Source organism: Pseudophryne corroboree, chromosome 8 (assembly GCF_028390025.1).
Source record: "Pseudophryne corroboree isolate aPseCor3 chromosome 8, aPseCor3.hap2, whole genome shotgun sequence".
NCBI classification, from domain to species: domain Eukaryota; kingdom Metazoa; phylum Chordata; class Amphibia; order Anura; family Myobatrachidae; genus Pseudophryne; species Pseudophryne corroboree.
In genome coordinates, this window is record NC_086451.1 from 203,171,042 (window position 1) to 203,190,897 (window position 19,856).

The window sequence follows — 19,856 nt, forward strand, 5'->3', positions numbered from 1 at the left end:
CTGGTACACCGGCCCTTTAAGAGAAGCTGTACACTGCTGGAAGCTGGGCTGGAAGCAGGTGATTGTTGAAGCTGGAAACAGGTGAGTCCAGAATGGATCGGAGAGTCAGGCTACACCGCAGATGGAATGCTGGTGCGGGTCTCTATAGCAGAAGTCTGGAGACAGGAGCTGGAACCTGGAAGACAATCACAGGAGAGAGACAAACTGGAACTAGGTTTGACAACCAAAGCACTGACGCCTTCCTTGCTCAGGCACAGCATATTTATACCTGCAGCAAGGAAGGGGTTGGCTAGGCAATTATGCAGATTAACAATACTGAAAACAGATTGGAGGAAATGATCAGCTGACAGAATCCAAGATGGCTGCGCCCATGCAGACACTTGGAGGGAAGTTTGGTTTGTAATCCATGTGGTAATGAAAACAGTAATGGCGGCGCCGGCCACAGGAGACAGGAGACGCCAGGCTGACAAGTGCACATCCAACCACGCGGACACAGCGGAGGCCGCGGCTGACGTAATCGCCACTCTGACACTCTGCATGCAGAAGCTCAGGGACGGCGGCGGAGGCCGCGGGAGACGCCATGCCAGATGTAATATGGCGTTACTGTGACAGCGTCTCAGAGAGACAGGAGAGGATGCAGGAATGTGAACATTAAGATAACAGATGGGATCCGGTCCTGGAGCGCTGAGCCAGCCTTAGGAGGCATCTGATGGGTAAGAAATGGCGTCCAGATACCCGGATCGTGACACAGAGGTATTGCAGAACTTAAGGATAAGGATATGTCTGATAAAATTCAGTTCCCAACGGGAACATTGCCATGCATTGTCCCTGGTCCCGAGCAGAGTTAAGGTCAATTATGTCTGAATTTCCCGATCCCAGAAAAGATCTAGTCGGATGCCAGAGATTCATTAAAGAGTTAGGCAACGCCCATGAGCCCACAAATAAAGATTGGTGAACAGTGCTACGAGTGTGTTTACCCTCAAATATTGACACCACGAAATTTAAAGCAGACAGTAAGTTAGATGCAGAAGTACCTCTCACTGATGAATACAATCAGGAGAACGTAAAGCAAATCAATCTGCAACTAGGAGTGTATTTCCCTACTGTTGTCAAATGGAATAAAATTTTCTCCATAAGACAAAAGGAAGGTGAAATGGCATCCGAGTATTTCCATAGAACACTGCAGGAAATGGCTAGATACACAGGGATCGAGGACATTAAAGATAATGCACATCACAGGGAGGTAGCTGTTACTGTATTAATGGACGGGTTAAAGGAGGCATTAAGAACAAGGGTACAAACCTCTGCATTGAGAGAGTCCGCTGTCGAGCATGATAGGAACATCAGTAAGCACAGGGAGTTACTGGGGGATAAGCTGATGACGGTAAGTATACAAGCTCTTACAGCAAAACCCCATCAGCCAAAATCCCAGACCCCTGCTGTTTGGAAAAGACCTAGAATATGTTACATTTGTAAAAAGGAAGGACATTTTGCCCAGGATTGTAGGAGCAGTGGGACACATAACGTATACCGACCCCCTACACCAGTATACGAACCACACTACAATTCACATAATTGGGATCAGGGACCACCTAGGAGAAATTATGAGCCACATTCTGGGGAAACAAGGAGGTACCCACCAAGGAGAGATTGGCAGACCTCCGAAAATTCTCAGCTACCCCCCTCACATATTGTAGCTGCCAATGTGCGGCGGGAGGGTCCCAATATACAATAGGAGTTGCGCCACACCTGTAGTGTGCAGCCAGTGAAATTGATTGCTAGCCTTGGTAGCGTATCTGAGGTCACGGTTGATGTAGCTGGTGTACCATTACCATTTCTTGTAGATACAGGGGCGGCCAGGTCAGTGTTGAATTCCACATCAGGTATAAAAACCACGGGAAAAATGATTTCAGCAATGGGAGTAACAGGAACAGTGCAACAATACCCTTTGAGTAGGCCTGAGAGATTACGATAGGGCCCTTACAAACCAAATATTCTTTTCTGCTGGCTGCATCGGCTCTGACTAATCTACTCAGCAGAGACTTATTGTGTAAAATGCAGTGTGTCATATATTGCACTCCTGAGGGTGTCTTCTTGGATATACCTGAGAACCACACTCAAGAAGTGCAAGATATATTAGACACCCCTCAAAGGCTAATGTCGCATTCCACTGTTATAGACGAGTGTCCATCAAAGGTAGAGGAAATTATCTCACAAATACCGGGTTCCTTTTGGACCAAAGATGGACAAGAAACTGGATTGATGGCGAATGTAGCTCCATTAGTAGTACAAGTAAAAGATGGTAGGATAGCTCCAAAAATCCCTCAGTATCCTCTGAAGCCAGAGGTAGAATTGGGAGTGTACCCCATCATAGAGCGGCTGCTACAGCAGGGCATCCTAGTCAGGACATCCAGCACCGCCAATAGTCCCATCTTCCCTGTGAAAAAGAGTGGGGGGAGGGGTTACAGGCTAGTTCAGGATCTAAGGGGGATAAACAAGATAGTTGAGAGCCAATTCCCCGTAGTGCCCAATCCAGCTGTCATCCTCATGCAAATTCCCTCTACTGCAAAATTCTTCACTGTAATTGACCTCTGTTCTGCTTTCTTTTCTGTCCCTCTTCACCCTGACAGCCAGTACCTTTTTGCTTTTACATACAGGGGAGTACAGTACACCTGGACTTGTCTTCCACAAGGTTTCATTGACAGCCCAAGTATGTTCTCCCAGGCTTTGCATAACTGTTTACAATCCTTTCAACCTGAGAGTGGATCAGTACTAATACAGTATGTTGATGACTTATTGTTGTGTTCTGACTCACTCGAATCGTCCTTGAAAGACACGAAACAGCTTCTGTTTCATCTTTCCCAAACGGGACACAAGGTTTTATAGGATAAGTTGCAGTTGTGCCGGACCAGGGTCAAATATTTGGGACATTGCTTGACTCAAGGACTTAGACACCTCACTGCTGATAGAATACAGGCGATTCGCGGCATGACTCTGCCACAAACTCAGCAACAGATCCGCACTTTCCTTGGAATGTGTGGGTACTGTCGAAACTGGATTCCAGGATTCTCTATACTGGCTTTACCTTTGCAAGAAATGGTCTCTTCGAACAAACCAGAACGGATCTCGCATACAGATGAGTCCGAACTGGCATTTGAGAGACTCAAACAGTGCCTATCACAGGCACCTGCATTAGGTATGCCAGATTATGAGAAGCCCTTTGAATTGTACGGTACAGAAAGTGCGGTTTGCGCGGCAGGGGTTTTAACTCAGAGACATGGTGATGCCAGCAGACCGGTAGTTTACTACAGTGCACAGTTGGACACTGTAGCGCGGTCTCTCCCCACTTGCTTGCGAAGTGTTGCAGCGATAGCTTTGCTGGTAAGTAAAAGCGAGGACGTAGTGTTAGGACATGACCTGACCATTCATACACCTCATGCAGTATCAGCCTTACTAAACTCAGCCCAAACCAGACATGTCTCATCTGCTCGGTTTACAAAGTGGGAATTATCACTGATGGCCCCGGTAAACATCACCATTAAGAGATGCAGCTCACTAAATCCTGCAACTTACATGCCAAGTGTGCCTGGACAGGCACAAAGGGTGAAGGATGAGAATGATGGTGAAGAAGGATTTAGTGCAGACACTGATACGCATGATTGTATGGAATACCTGAATCAGACTTTCATAGCGAGACCTGACATCAGTGACAACCCACTGGAAGGAGTAGACTTTATCTTCTACACTGATGGTAGTTGCCACAGACAGACAGAATCGGGAGACTTGTGCACTGGATATGCAGTTGTAGATGACGAAGGTACCATGGAAGCTGAACCCCAGGGCCCACCACACTCAGCACAAGTTGCTGAGTTGGTTGCCCTAACCAGAGCGTGTGAATTGGCCAAGGGTAAGTCAGCTAATATATACACAGATTCTAGGTACGCCTTTGGAGTAGTGCATGATTTTGGGGCCCTATGGCGCCTCAGAAATTTCATGACGGCAGCTGGCACACCTGTAGCGCATGCGTCCCACATCAAAAGGCTTTTGACAGCAATACAGGAACCAGACAGAGTGGCTGTTATGAAGTGCAAAGCACACACTTACAACCAAGACCCAATTTCACTTGGTAACAGCCGGGCAGATGAAGCTGCTAAATCAGCAGCAAGCACCCCCATACAAACGAACATCACATCACTGATGACATTTAACACGATCAACACACAACAATTAATCGAAATGCAAAATTTGTGTTCCCTACAGGAAAAGGCAGTCTGGAGGGCAAAGGGATATGGCCAGGAGTCCTCAGGACTGTGGACAGGTGGACACGGTAAGCCGGTGGCCCCCAGAGCATATCTTCCAAGCCTAGCTGAGGCGGCACACGGTCTGACTCATCTGGGCAAAGAGGGTATGTGCAAGTTGGTAAGAGCCTACTGGTGTGCGCCAGGATTCTCTTCTCATGCAGGTAAGAGAGCAATGACATGTTTTACTTGCTTGAGGAAGAATATTGGTAAGACAATATCAACAGAGCCATCCCATATCCCTCCTACAGATGGATCTTTTCAGGTAATACAAATCAATTTCATACAGTTACCACCCTGTAGGAATTTGAAATATGTGTTTGTTTGTATTGATGTATTTTCCAACTGGGTAGAAGCGTTCCCTGCTGCCACAAATACTGCTACGTTCACTGCAAAGAAAATTGTGCAGGAATTTGTGTGTAGATATGGTATCCCTAGAATGATTGAAAGTGACAGGGGTACCCATTTTACAGGTGAAGTCTTTCAGGTCATGTGCAAACTGATGGGAATTAATAGCAAGCTGCATACTCCGTACCGGCCACAGGCGAGTGCAAAGGTAAAGAGAGTGAACAGCACTATTAAGAACAAGCTGAGCAAAGTAATGGCTGAAACTGGATTGTTGTGGCCAGAAGCTTTGCCACTAGTGTTGTACAGCATCAGAACCACTCCCAGGTCTCCACTTAACTTATCACCCTTTGAAATTCTTTTTGGTCGACAACCTCATGTAATGATAGACCCCCAGGATGATTTGAAATGTAATAATGAAGTGACTGTGAAATATTTGGTTGGGATGAGCCAGCAGCTGAGAAATCAACAAAGAGATTTAAAGCTGGTGATTCCTGACCTACCGAACCGTAATTGTCATGACATTGAGCCTGGGGATTATGTGATGATTCAAAATTTCTTACGCTCAGGTTGCCTCATAGACAGGTGGGAAGGACCATACCAAGTCTTGTTAACCAGCACGACAGCATTGAAGGTCGCCGAAAGAGAGACTTGGGTCCACTCGTCCCACTGCAAGAAGGTCGCTGACCCAGAGAGAACTCGTGACAAAGAGCAGAGTGTAGAGAATCTCGTATCACTGGAGTGTTTGTTCCAGGAAAGTTGAGAGGCAGGACTGTTGAAGGGCATCTGAGCACAGAGAGCAACAAGATCTAGAATGGTTGTCGCACCATTTTCTTTTTTCACCTCCCCTGTATTTTCCTTTCTTTTCTCCTTCTTATTTTCCTCCTTTCCCTAACAAAATGGACCGATCACAAGGGACTGCGTTTTGGGTTCTGTTAGTAATTCTGGTTTTGATCAGCACAGTTTGTTTTGGTGAGGGTCCCAGAGAGGTCGAGCAGGGATCTGGAATGGGTTCTGATGGCGAGTATGAATTTGTAGGATCTCAGGAGCAGCACATCACTTGAGTAAAGGCTGGTATCAGTAAGCGCTCTGGTAGTCATGGAGCTCGGAGGCACTGTGAAGGGTTATTGTCTGATGAATATTGTATTTGTAGGAATTGTGAGAATATAGTAGAGGATGGGTGCATCCAGAGATGTCAGTCCAACCTTAATATCGACATGGACCGCCATCTGTTGAGTGATTACCACTCGCTAGTGGGTAAGGTCTTAAACCAGACAGAATGCTGGGTGTGCTCACAAGTACCTCAAGGTCAGAGTAAGTCAGAATTAGTACCATACCCTTTAGCAATACATGAGGTACTCGAATTGCGCGTTGGGAGACCGGTGGACAAGAAATTCAATATCTCTAGGCCCCCTAGTTTGAAGCTCCACCAGTATCATGTAGACAGGTCCTTAGTGTGTTTTAATATTTCCAATTACCGAAAACCGGGAAATTGGGAAGTGACGTGGAATAACCAGACAATGACCTTTTCACACAGAGCTGATAGGATACCCGTAGACTCTGAACTCTTACGCCAAATAGCCAACAGTGGGAGGTATTTTCGGTATAGGTATACCCGTGGAAGCAAGACCATGTGGGTTGGAAAAGTATCGTCAGGGTATTGTGCTCATATCATTCAGCCCGATACTTGTACTGAGCAGATGGGAGAACTAGGGATTGGTTTCTTTACTTGGAAAATTTGTAATATGGTGATGTTATATTTTGTCCCCTATGTTCTCCCAGATGATGCCTATTTCATATGTGGGAGGAAGGTGCACAAGTGGCTTGCCCCGAGCTCAGAGGGATTGTGTTATATTGGGAGAGTACTACCAGAGGTCATGACCATAACCCATGATAAAATGAAAGACGTGCACCGCAGTGCTCAGGCTCCTTATACTCATACTCACTATGAACACATCATCAAGAGACACCTCATAGATAGGGCAGAGCATGCAGCCTCTGATTTGATCCACGAATCCACTGGGATTCAGTTCCTTCTCGCATTAGACATTACCCGTACTGCCAGAGGAACTATAAATTATAGGTATATCCATGCGCTAGCGAACTTGATAGATAATATCACTGAGATGTACTTCAGGTATATTGGAAGGGAGTTACAAGACTACAAGAAGGAACTGATTCAACACAGGATGGTCCTTAATTATGTCACAGCCGTGACAGGTGGGTACTGTGTTACTCTGGCAACTCAATATGGTGTGAAGTGCTGTACATATATAACAAACAGCACTGATGACCCAACGGAGATCATCGATCAGAAGATGGACGAGATCTTGCAGTTGAAGTGGGAGTTCAGGAGGAAGCACAACCTTACCTTAGCGACAGTGAGTAATGAACTGACCGGCTGGGTCTCATGGTTGAACCAACACAAATGGTTCTCAGGTTTAGGAGAGTGGGCTCAAAATGTCATTATGAGTGTGGGGAAGTTTCTCCTTTGTATCCTGGGAGTCCTCATAATTATTGGTTCGATATTTAGGTGTGTTCAAATTCTAATGCGGCGCAAGCACGGCACAAATTTGATGAGTCTAAGGAGTGAGGGTGCTGTTATAGCAGCAGATTTAATTTACGACCCATCCATAGAGACGGTGTTATGATAAGGATTGCAAATTAATTTCATGGCCTGTTTCTTTCACCCATTTTTCTTTGTTTCCCCCTCTGCCCAGGTACATCCAACCGGAAAAGACGTCAGCCCTACCCAAAATGTTTACGTGAATGTATTTTTATATATGTGTCTTATCTTCATCTCTGCAACCTCCAGCTAATGGCACACATAGTCGACAGGTGATATCCACATATACTAGCACTCACATATGTTCCCCCTCCATGTATCATCAACAAAATGTGCACCCCATTTGTTGGAACAAGAAGCCGAAAAGAGCTCGGTAGTGTTTGTCGGTCCATTTACAGACCCTTAATACGGGATGAGAAGGATTTAATGTAAACTTCGCAATACCTCGAAGCTTATGTAGAACATATTTGGCACGATGATACATGCCCCTCAGACATGGATTCATACATACATGCTTTTACTATCCCACTAGGTCATACATTTCCCACCTACAACTCTCCCCGACCATCCAAGCTTCTGTAGATATTGTATAGATATTTTTCTGTTTATTGATTAGATAGTGGCAGTTATTGGTGACTGCCAAAGGGTGGACTGTCAAAGTTGAAAAAATATCGCAGTATACACATCACGTACAATCTACACACAGATGGCCTCCGTGCGTGTACTTGTTCTGCCGTGCGTGCGCATAGTCGCAATTTGTGTATGGTCGCTCCCGCGGTCCTGCGCATTAGCGCGTGGTATGAGTATTTACGGTAGAGGTTGTGAACGCATGGAAAAGCCATCAAAACACATTACATATTTAATCCAAATAGTGCACAATGTACACATAGTCTCCCTGCACCACACCAGCAAGTTACAACAGTTTAAATGGTATCAGAACAAAGGGATTCACCTTTACAGGATAGGAGGGGACAGAACAAGGTTATAAGGTGGTGTTTGGTATCCAGCTGTAGGGTATTTTAAGGGCAATATTCCGGTGTTGGTTTGCAGAAGATTGCACGTTCCTGCGAATAGTTATGCACAGGAGCAGAATATAAATATAAACTGTATTTACTGCACATTTGGTATGCGGCGGGAACCCAGAGGAGACCACCCACAAGTGCATCTGGAACAGACATCGCCCACCTATTCAAACCAACCTATGACCTCTCCTGTACTGTAAATGACCATCCCTGTGTCCAATGGACAAAGATTACAGTATCCATTGTGTTAAGTTTTGGAAGATTGTATAAAGGAGCCAGCTGCATGCCTGGTCAGGGACAGACTCTAAAGGTTATCTACCCAGATGACTGAGGACCAGACTGGGAAGCGCAGGAGACAAAACCAAACACGTATGTACCATTGACTGTAGCCATTATTCTATTGTATTGTATTGCTTTGTTATTGTACCCCTTTCAGTAATAATATGTTGTGGTGTCGGAACCCGGCATTTTAAATACAAACTGGTGTCATGTTTTCCTTTCCCTGCTAAGGTTATAAGTGCATTACTATCACATGTGTAGCTGTTAAGGGCTCACAGAGTATCTTTGGGTGTGTACGCACTGAGTGTACTTTGTACAGCCAGTGCGGCATTTGTACGCAAAGTACGTACACGGTATGGGGCTCTGTACGCTAATGGTGTAATAAGTACGTAGGTTGGGGATTAAGTATAGCGGCCGCAGCGGCTCCATTTAAAGTGAATGAAATGTCTTTTTAAAGTGTTGCTTTTAGTCCTGTACGTAAACCAGCATTTACAATTGGGGGCATCATTCATCAAGGTTTCCACATGCTCACAGCCTAACAGGTCATAGCAGACTTAATATATCAGCAAAGGGCGGAAAGTTATCCTACGTAACCGTTTCTTGGTCGATGGATACACTGAAAACCCTACTTGTGTGCTGATTAGATGGCGTCTGCTCTGTATGGTCTGCAGAGGTGCTGGTAGAATCCGTAAAACACAGGAAAAAAGCTATTTAAAAATCTGTGAATTTGTTTTAGCGCCAAAAAGCGTACAAAAAGGGCACCCATACTTTGCATACCCTCTCACATTGTTGCTGCAAGACTCAGATTGCTAGATTCATTTAGATCTGTGTGAAATTGGATACATTTGTTGCTATATAGTTAAATCTGAAATATCAGTATTTTAAGGAAGTAAGTGTAAAGACACAAACGCAGGTCTGCATAAAAGTTTATACAGAACAAGTTGTGTCTAGTGGGCAATAGTAATTAGTATTGTTCACATTTATAGAGCTGTGTGATTTGTTTTATTGTGGACACAGGGTTCTGTACACGTGTCTCGGACAAAGTAAAGGACTGCGCACGCAACGTAAAAGACACGCACGGTTGCGTGTTTACGCAAAGGGCGTAAGAGTGCGGGCGCTAAGTACAAATTACACAATAGTGTTGTTTAGTTAAAAGGTGGGACAGTAGCCATGCTACAATAGCACAAAACTACCCGGTTTCTAAAGCAGTTTAGTATAAAACTTTTGTTTAAACTGTATTGCCTCTGGGGGTAAAGCTGCCAATCAGAACGAGTGAAAATTTTCTGTACAGAAAAACAAAGCGTATTTGAGTGAGTGAAAGCGGAGTGAGTGGAGCTGAACCCAGGAACTGAAGTGGTCTAAGTGGCTGGAGTGGTAACACTGGGCTAGTAGAGGCCCAGTGGCGTAGGGTTCGCTACCTTGCATGATTAGAACTAAGTGGTCTAAGTGATCTGAAGTGGTCTAGGTGTCCCATACAACTAGGTGATCTGGAGTGGTCTAGGTCAGGTGGTCTACAGCAATCGTAGGGCATATAGATAACTAGTATCTATAGGCTGTGCTATTGAATCGCATGTCCGTGTGTTCTGCACAGCACAACGTGATACCATTGTGGCATATGCGCTGTGGAAAAGCATACGTAGACGTGATTGTATAGACAAAGGGGTTTTTCTTTGATAACGTCAGGAAATCTCCCTGGTGGGCTTCCACTGGAAAGGGTGAAGAATAGTTATCTAATTTCTCTGTTTTTCACCCTACAAAAATTCCAGTTGAAAGATACCGAAAAGCAATTTTTCGCTGCCTCTCTCAGGAAAATATTCCAACAGAACCTCCACTGAAAGAAATTAGGGTGCTGTAAGGTCTGATAGGAGCCCTAAGTTGGGTACTTCACCTTCGCTATCGACAGTGTATGGTAATACCGGCCAACGTGGGCGAGTGGGAGGAAGCGCTCAGAAATACTTACACCGTCTACTTACATTGAGTATTTTGGTGTTTGTGGGAATTTTTTTTTAGTTATTAAAAAAGACCCACAAATATGGGAGCCAGTTGCTCAAGTGAGAGATGTTTGTGCAGGGTTCAGGCTGAACAAGAAAGACCAAAAGGGTCAGCAAGGTTTGTCATGTGTGAAAAATATGGTTCACACATGGAAGTTTTATGCAATGAGTGGGTACGTATGACTGACAAAGATAGGGTATCATTCCCTAAGGTGGGCAGCTTTGAACCAGAGGTATTGCAGAACTTAAGGATAAGGATATGTCTGATAAAATCCAGAAAACAAAGGAATAGACATACAGATTGTTTAAATTTATGGCAACAAGAGGGGGATGTGCAAAGGTAATTAGCTCGCGCAGCAGGTTCCAAACCTAGCGGTAAACAATGGCGACCGCACCACCACCACCACCATATATTTTGGGGGAGAAAGTGGCTACAAGCAATGGTGCATTAGTACAGGATAGGAATGTGATTGATAAATGTACTAACGCTAAACCTTGCCAGCTGTATCCCATTTTCAATTTTCCCCAGGATTGAGAGCAGGAAGATGAGCCCAGCATGATATCGGCACTCTCTCTAGCAGCCACCATACAGGAAACTCAGGTGGGCACGGCCCAACCATCAAGAGTTGTAGCAAGGCCCCCTAGCGGAGGCATAAGTGAGGTCATGTCCACAGGTAAGTACGGTACCATACATTATGCAGAAACTATAGCTCCTCACATTATAGAATCAAACCAGAATGATGTAATTGAATTAAATCCTGTCAGGGTAATTGCAGTTCCCAACGGGAAAACTGACAATCAGGGAGTAACTCCCATAAGGAACATTGCTATGCATTGTCCCTGGTCCCGAGCAGAGTTAAGGTCAATTATGTCTGAATTTCCCGATCCCAGAAAAGATCTAGTCGGATACCAGTGATTCATTAAAGAGTTAGGTAACGCCCATGAGCCCACAAATAAAGATTAGTGAACAGTGCTACGAGTGTGTTTACCCTCAAATATTGACACCACGAAATTTATAGCAGACAGTAAGTTAGATGCAGAAGTACCTCTCACTGATGAATACTGTCAAAGTCAGAAAAATATCATGATGCACACTGCCATATTTGCACCTCATATGTGTCCCCGCTGCGCATGCGTACGCTCTCCCGTGCGTGCGCATACTCGCTGTTATGTGCACCCGCAGGCGCACGGTATGCGCATTTACGGTAGAGTTTATGTGCGCCTAGCGTGCGACTCAATCGTTACATATTTTCACCATATAATGTATTTTGTAGATTATGGTCCCTTTGATAGAATCTGAAAGTTTAGTTAATGTAGCATGTTCATAGACAAAGAGAACCCTCTTTGTTTAATACGAAGGGTCAGACAAGGGTTATACAGTGGTGTTTAGTATCCATCGGAAGAGTATTTAATTAGCAATATTCCGGTGTTGGTTTGAAGCGGATAACTCGCTCGTGCGAATAGTTATGGACATAAGAAGTTTATGGACATTTACTATTATTTGCACTTTATTATCCATGCGGCGGGAAACCTAGTTTCCCACCCACCTGAGCAGTTGGAAATAGTCACAGCCCACCTGTATGAATCAACCTATGACCTTTTGTTATAATGCGAAGAGGAATTCCTGTGTCCAATGAACAATAAGAATATAGGACCATTGTACTGTATTATGTGTAGGGTATAAAAGGACAAGCCGACCTGATCCAGCTCTCTATTCTCTTCAACGGTTCTCATTGCTGATAATCGGGAGCTGGATATCCAGAGGCGCATGCGATTGTTTCCCTTTGTGCGTAAGTTTTCTCCGCAATCATATTGTCTTTCTTGTTATTGTGAGCCATATCTCTCTCTCTCTCTCTTCTCCTCTTTCTCTCTCTTTCTCTTAAGTGTTATTGTACTGCTATTGTATTTCATGTGTAGTTATCTGGTTAGGTAGTCTATGTTATATTGGTAGTGTATGACTTGTATTGTTTTATTCTTTTTGAACATTCATTCATTTCCTTAAAAGGCGTTAGACCCTTAGACCGGTATTGTGTGTGTGTTCATTATATTGCAGTGGGTAATAGGAGCGTCTCTATCGCTCAAACAGCTTTAGTGTAAACCATCTTATACTGTGTTGCATTTTCACCTTATCACTGCACAAGGGTTTACAGTATAAGTACATTGTTTATGGTATAGTTATAAAGGTTTAACATTGTGAGCGTCTGCGCCGCTGGTGATCTCTTCGTGGTCCCGAGCGTCCGCTACGCTAATAGCGTATCATTACGTTAGTAGGCAGCCTATAGCGTGCCTGCCTGTGATCTCTTGGCCGTAAGCGAACGTGATGCTCGAGCGTCTCGACTACGGCTAAGCGATTGTTACGCAACGTGCGTACCCTTACGGTATACCATACGCCAATAGCGTACTGTGTTCTTCCACCTTTTAGAGGGTTTTAAGTAAGATAAATATTCGGCTTTATCAATTGGCGGCTCGCCCGTCCTTCACATATCTGCACTAGGTAATTTCAGCAGACATTATCCATCAGCAAAGGGCGGGAGGTCATATTCCTCGTAGTGCTGTCTGGATAAGCGTCTGCTTCGCTTAGTAAAGGGTGCTGAAGGAATCCGGAACCGGAGGTAAGAACAATACGCTAGTGTCTTTTAAAACTGTTTATTTCTGTCTTGCGTACGCACGCACGCATATATCTGCATTTCTTTCCATTCGTGTATTTTCATATCTCTCTCCTGTTTGCCATTTCACAATTGTTAACGGGCTAAGAAAGATTTGTTGCTATCAGTAGTTAAAGAGTAAAAGTAATACATTAAGGGGTAAATTGTAAAGCACGCACACAGCTCTGCCTAAGGATACAAGGAGAGACCGGTGTGGTGCTCGGTAGATGATCGAGGATCACCTACATTGATAAACGTGTTAATTGTGTTACGGTGGATATCTGCCTTGCGTACACGTGTCTCTAACAAAAGGCTGAGACTCGCGTACGCAACCCAAAGGCCGACGCACGCAGCGTATATTACGCAACGGAGCATCTGGGTACGCCCACGTAACTCAAATCACACGATAGTGTTATTTTAACAGGCGAAAAGGTGGCAACGCGATAAATAGCGCAAGTCAATTTTAGTGTCTGAAATTTAAATTAATAGATCCTTCTCTAAATTTACGACTCATCTGGTCTAAAGGAAAGAAATTTCTGCGCAGAAATAGAAATAGAAACAAAAGTAAAGTGTACATGTGGTGAGTGAGTGTTTGCATATATAAGTTTCTACAATTTTTTGGGATTGAACCACAGAAATCATCGAGTTCTCGTGAATTACATACGTGTAAGTGACATGCACGGTGGCTAGGGAGGCATCCCTTGTTAAATATACAAAGAGCATTAGAGTATAGCAGACCAGGAGGTCATACTGTAGCACAGACCAGGAGGTCCAGAACAGACCAGGAGGTCCAGGTACAGCAGACAAGGAAGTCCGCTATAAATAGAGACAAGTAGCCCAACACCAGAAAGGGTTGGTGCGGAACCCATATAGGCCATAAAGCTCAGGCTGAAGGAATTCGCAGCTGCTAAATTTCGATTCCACTGGTCGCTCCGCACATAAGATTAGTTGCTTATGTGCTGAACGATTGTACCGCACGTGATTGTGTGCATTAGGTAGTAATTTGACCCAGTACCATTTGCGTACGAAAGGGGTCATAAACGCTATTTGTACATTCTAACGTGATTTGTGTAATTTTTTATTTTTTTAAGGGAAGTTCGCTGGTCACTCAGGAATTATCCAACAACCAACAGTTACTGGAAAGGGTTAATGCTCTGCGGATCACACTCGCATGTTCCAGTAAACAAAGGTTCATAGGGGCCCTAGGTCGAGTACGCCAGCGCTAAAGCAGTGTGTAGGCGTATTGGTCGGCGTGGGCGAGTGAGTGGGGTACTCGGTAAACCACCACCGTCAACCTATCTTGAACATCTTGGTTTTTGTAAGGGTTCGCTGAAGACCCTGATATAAAGGTCAGAGGTAGTGCAAGCAACACCTGCAAGCTATGGGGGCCAGTTGTTCAGGTAGGGGGCGATCAACCTCGGTTCGGGTTGATTCAGTAAACCGACCAATCGGGTCGGCAAGGTATGTAATGTGTGAAAAATACGGTTCACACACAGAGGTTTTATGTGATGAATGGGAAAGAATGACTGTACATGACGGGGAGAAGTTCCCAAGAGTAGGCAGCTTTAGCCCAGATGTGTTACTAAATCTAAGGAGAAGGATAGGTCTTATTAAATCAGCAAAGAGACGGATCAAACATTATGATTGTTTAAAATTGTGGCAACAGGAAAGTGAAATGCAAAGAGAGTTAACTGACATATTTGACTCTCATCTTGGGAAGAGAGACATGGCAATGGAGAGGATTATGGTTGCGGAGAAAGGCACAATGTTGTACGATAAAAATGCATTTAGCAACTGTATTAAGAATGAAAGTGTAAAATGTAATAATGTTTATGAAAATGAAAGTGTAAAAATTACAAATGTTAACCCGTGCAAGTCGCACCCCATGTCAAACTTCCCTCAGGATTACAAGCCAGAAAGTGAGCCCAGCACGATGTCGGCACCTCTTCCAGCAGCCATCACACAAGACATCCAGGTGGACACGACCAAATTGGTAAAGGCAATAATCAAACCCCCTAACGGAGGGTCAGGTGAGGTCGTGTCCACAGGTACGTACAATGTTTTATGTCACGCACAAACAAATGTACCCCATATTGTAAGACCAACACAAGATGATGTAGTTGAGTTTGATCCTGTCAGGGTGATCACAGTCCCCAATGGGAAGACTGACGATCAGGGAATCATTCCCGTCGGGGACAGTGCAATGCGCTGTCCCTGGTCCCGGACCGAATTGAGATCAATTATGTCTGAATTTCCTGATCCAAGGAAAAATCTAGTCGCATGTCAAAGGTTCATTAAAGAACTAGGAAACTCAACAGAACCCACCAACAAAGATTGGCGGACAGTGCTGAGGGCATGTTTGCCCTCCAGTGTTGACCCTGCGAAATTTATTACTGATTGTCAAATAGACACAGAAGTACCTCAAACGGAGGAACACAATCAGGAATGTATTAAGCAGATTAACCGACAGTTGGAAGTATATTTCCCTGCCGTTGTCAAGTGGAATGAAATTTTCTCCATAAGACAAAACGAAGGGGAAAGTATTTCCAATTATTTCAATCGAGCACTGCAAGTAATGGCTAGGAACACTGGGATCACAGACATCAAAACATGCGCACAGCATAGAGAAATAGCGGTTAAGGTATTAATGAATGGTTTAAAGGAGGTATTGAGAACAAGGGTACAGACCACCAACCCAAACTGGAGAAATATCTCGGTGGCCGCATTAAGAGAGTCCGCTATTAATCATGATCAGAATATCACCAGATACAGGGAGTCACAAAGTGATAAGTTAATGGCCGCAAGTATACAGGCCCTAACCACAAGACCACTCCAGAATAAGCCCCAAACCCCTGCGAGAAATTCAGATGTGGAAGTCTGTTACAATTGTCATAAAAAGGGACACTTTGCGAGAGATTGTAGATCAAGAGAAATACAAAAGTCATATCAACCCCCTAGACAACAACATAACCATGATATCCAAGGAAGCAGGGAAGTACAGAGAAAGCGGTTGATGGTGATGAGCATCCGAGCGTTTGAGGAGGCATCAAATCAACCAAAACCTCAGGTCACTGACACTTGGAGGAAGCCCCGGGTTTGTTACCTTTGTAAAAGAGAAGGGCATTATGCCAGCAACTGTAACAGCACACATAAAGTCAGACCCCCTAGACAGAGAAATGAGCAAAATTATGACACACCAAATTATAATCAGGGATCATATAGGAAGAATTTTGGGCCACACCCATAATATATAGTCAGGAAAGGTGATCATTAGGACTGATGGTAAGCCTGAGGTAACGGTTAATAAATTGGGAGGTCATTCCCTGAAGACACAGGAATGACCGGGTGAAACGTTGTAAATGTATCTGTGAAATGTTTCTTTTTCTCTCCCCATCTCTGACGATTATTGGTAGGACTCAAACATTGCATATCTGCTTGGTCTTTGCAGAAGTCTACCAAACCCCAGCATGACCTATCCGCATCAATGTATCCTGGCCAGATACAGAGGGTGGAGTATGGAGGTGCTGGTGGGAGGGACTGCGCAAGGAAACCATGGGACATGTAGATATGACAGCCTGATGATCTGACAATATTTTAAAAATGTTTGAAAAATGTTTTTTTTCCTGTTGTTTATTGTTGATTTATGTGATATATACATATATGAACGGTTCTCTCTCTCTCTTGTTGTTTTTTTTCTCCTCTCCCTCTTCTTTCTCATGTTTTCATGTTTTAAAGATGGTATGTCACACATCAGTTAGACAAATGGTAATGCAAGATTTTTGCTCCTTACAGAAAGATCGCTGATTTGGAAGGAATATTGTATCACCAGAGTGTTCGGTTGGAAGACTGAGAGACAGCACCTTTGAAGATGCTTAAGCAGAACAAGAAGAACAACAAGACTAGAGAACTAATTATCGTAACAAGTTTCTCTCCCCCTCAAACTGTTTTTCTGTACCCCCATTACAAATTTCTCCTTTTCTCCTCCTGTAAGATGGACTCGCCTCGAGAGACTGTGAGCCGTGTTTTCATGTTGACCCTGATGTTGACCAGAGCAGTCTGTTTCGGTGAGAGTACCAGTGAGGTCGAGAAAGGATCCAGAATGGGTTTCTGATGACTGAGACGGAGGTGTAAATTTCCAATAACAACATAATCAACAAGCAAAGGCGAGTATCAGAAAACGATCCGATAGCATTGACAATAGAAGGAATTGTGAAGGATTGTTAGCTGAAGAAAACTGTATCTGTAGGCTCTGTGACAATGTAGTTGAGGATGGGTGCATCAAGAAATGTCAGTCCAGTTTTAATATCCACATGGACCGGCATCCATTGAGTGACTATCACTCCTTAGTGGGTAATGTGTTAAATCAGACAGATTGTTGGGTATGCTCTCAAGTACCTCAAGGCCATAGCAAATCAGGATTGGTGCCCTTCCCGTTAACTATAGGGGAGGTACTTGAGCTAAGTGGTGGGAGACCGGTGGACAGGAGGTTTAATATCTCCAGTCCTCCTAGTTTGAAGCTCCACCAATATCATGTGGATAGATCCCTAGTATGTTTTAACATTTCCAATCCCCGAAAGCCGGGAAATTGGGAAGTGTCATGGAATAACCAAACCATGACCTTTTCATACAGAGCCGATAGAATGCCAACAGATACAGAACTTATACGCCACATAGCCGGTAGTGGAAAATATTTCCGATATAGGTATACCCTAGGAAGTAGGTCCATGAGAATTGGAGAGGTATCACCAGGATACTGTGCACATATCATACAAACTGATACGTGTAGTAAACAGATGGGAGAATTAGGGTTAGGAGATTTCACATGGAAGATGTGTAATATGGTTATGTCCTACTCCGTCCCATATGTTCTCCCCGATGATGCATATTTCATATGCGGGAGGAAGGCGTATAAGTGGCTTGCCCCAAACTCTGAAGGATTGTGTTATATTGGAAAGGTACTGCCTGAGGTAATGACTGTATCACATACTAAAATGAAAGATATTCACCGCAGTGCCCAAGCTCCTTATACCCACACTCATTACGAGCATATCGTTAAACGGCACCTGATAGAGAGAACAGAGCATCCGGCCTCTGACCTGATCAGTGAATCCACCGGGATTCAATTCCTAATCGCGTTGGATATCACTCGTACCGCCAGAGGAGTGATAAATTATAAATATATATCAGCGCTTGCAAATTTATTAGACAATATCACTGAAATGTATGATGACACATTCAGGTATACTGGAAGGGAGCTCCAAGCTTATAAAACAGAACTGGTTCAGCATAGGATGATTCTCAATTATCTCACAGCTGTGACGGGCGGATATTGTGTCACCCTGGCAACTCAGTATGGAATAAAGTGCTGCACGTATAATACGAATAGCACCGAGGACCCGGTCGAGGTCATAGACCAAAAGATGGACGACATTCTCCAATTAAAGTGGGAATTCCGCAGGAGACACAATCTCACCCTTGCTGCTGTGGGTAATGAGCTGACCAGTTGGGTGTCATGGTTGAACCCGCGAAATTGGTTCTCTGGTTTAGGAGAATGGGCTCAAGGAGTCATAATGGATGTAGGGAAGTTTCTTCTATGTATCTTGGGTGTTGTCATATCGATTGGCTTGATATTTAGATGCGGTCAGGCTTTAACGAAGTGCAAACGTAGTACCAGGGTAATGAGTCTAAGGAGTGAGGAAATTGTAATTCCAATGGATTTGATTTATGACCCAACGATAGAGACAATGATGTGATGAAAATGTGATTCTACGGTCCGTTTCTTTCACCTGTTTCTCGTTTTTCTCCAAGGTAAAAAGACCCGCATGGAAGAGGAATTTGACGATCCTGTATACAGACAACAGATGGATTAAAGAAGAAGTTTTGACAACCTTGTACACAGATAATTGATGAACTATGCCATAGACCCCCAGTTTCCCTAGAAATTTTAAATTTACGCTAGCCCAACACTTTTGTAAGTCTATGGACATTGACAAAGCTTTTGCTCGCACTTTTTGGCAAAAGCCCAAAGAAGACTGCATTCAACAGACACCAGACAAGACTTCAACCGACAAATGTTCATTAACCTGACATAGAATACCACTGCATTTACCATAATTGTTTCTTATCTTCATCTCTACAACCCTCAGGTACTAACACACATAGTCGATAGGGAATACAGACACAGATATCAGCACTCACATATTCCCCTATTCATGTATCATCAACTAAAATGTGCTCCCCCATTTTGTTGCAACCAAAAGCCGAAAAGAGCTCGGTAAAGTTTGACAGCCCATCCACAGACCCTTAATACGGGATAAGAAGGAATTCAAATGTATACTTCGCAATACCTCGAAGCTTGATTTAAGACACGTACGGCACGATGATACATGACCCCACAAACATGGATTCATACACACATGCTTCTGCTATCTCACTAGGTCATACCCTTTTCCTACCTTCTCCTCTCCTCCCCTACCCAACCATAGAAATATTTATACATGACATATATTTTTCTCTTTTTGAAATGTTTTAGAAAGTGGCAGTTATTGTTGACTGCCAAAGGGTGGACTGTCAAAGTCAGAAAAATATCATGATGCACACTGCCATATTTGCACCTCATATGTGTCCCCGCTGCGCATGCGTACGCTCTCCCGTGCGTGCGCATACTCGCTGTTATGTGCACCCGCAGGCGCACGGTATGCGCATTTGCG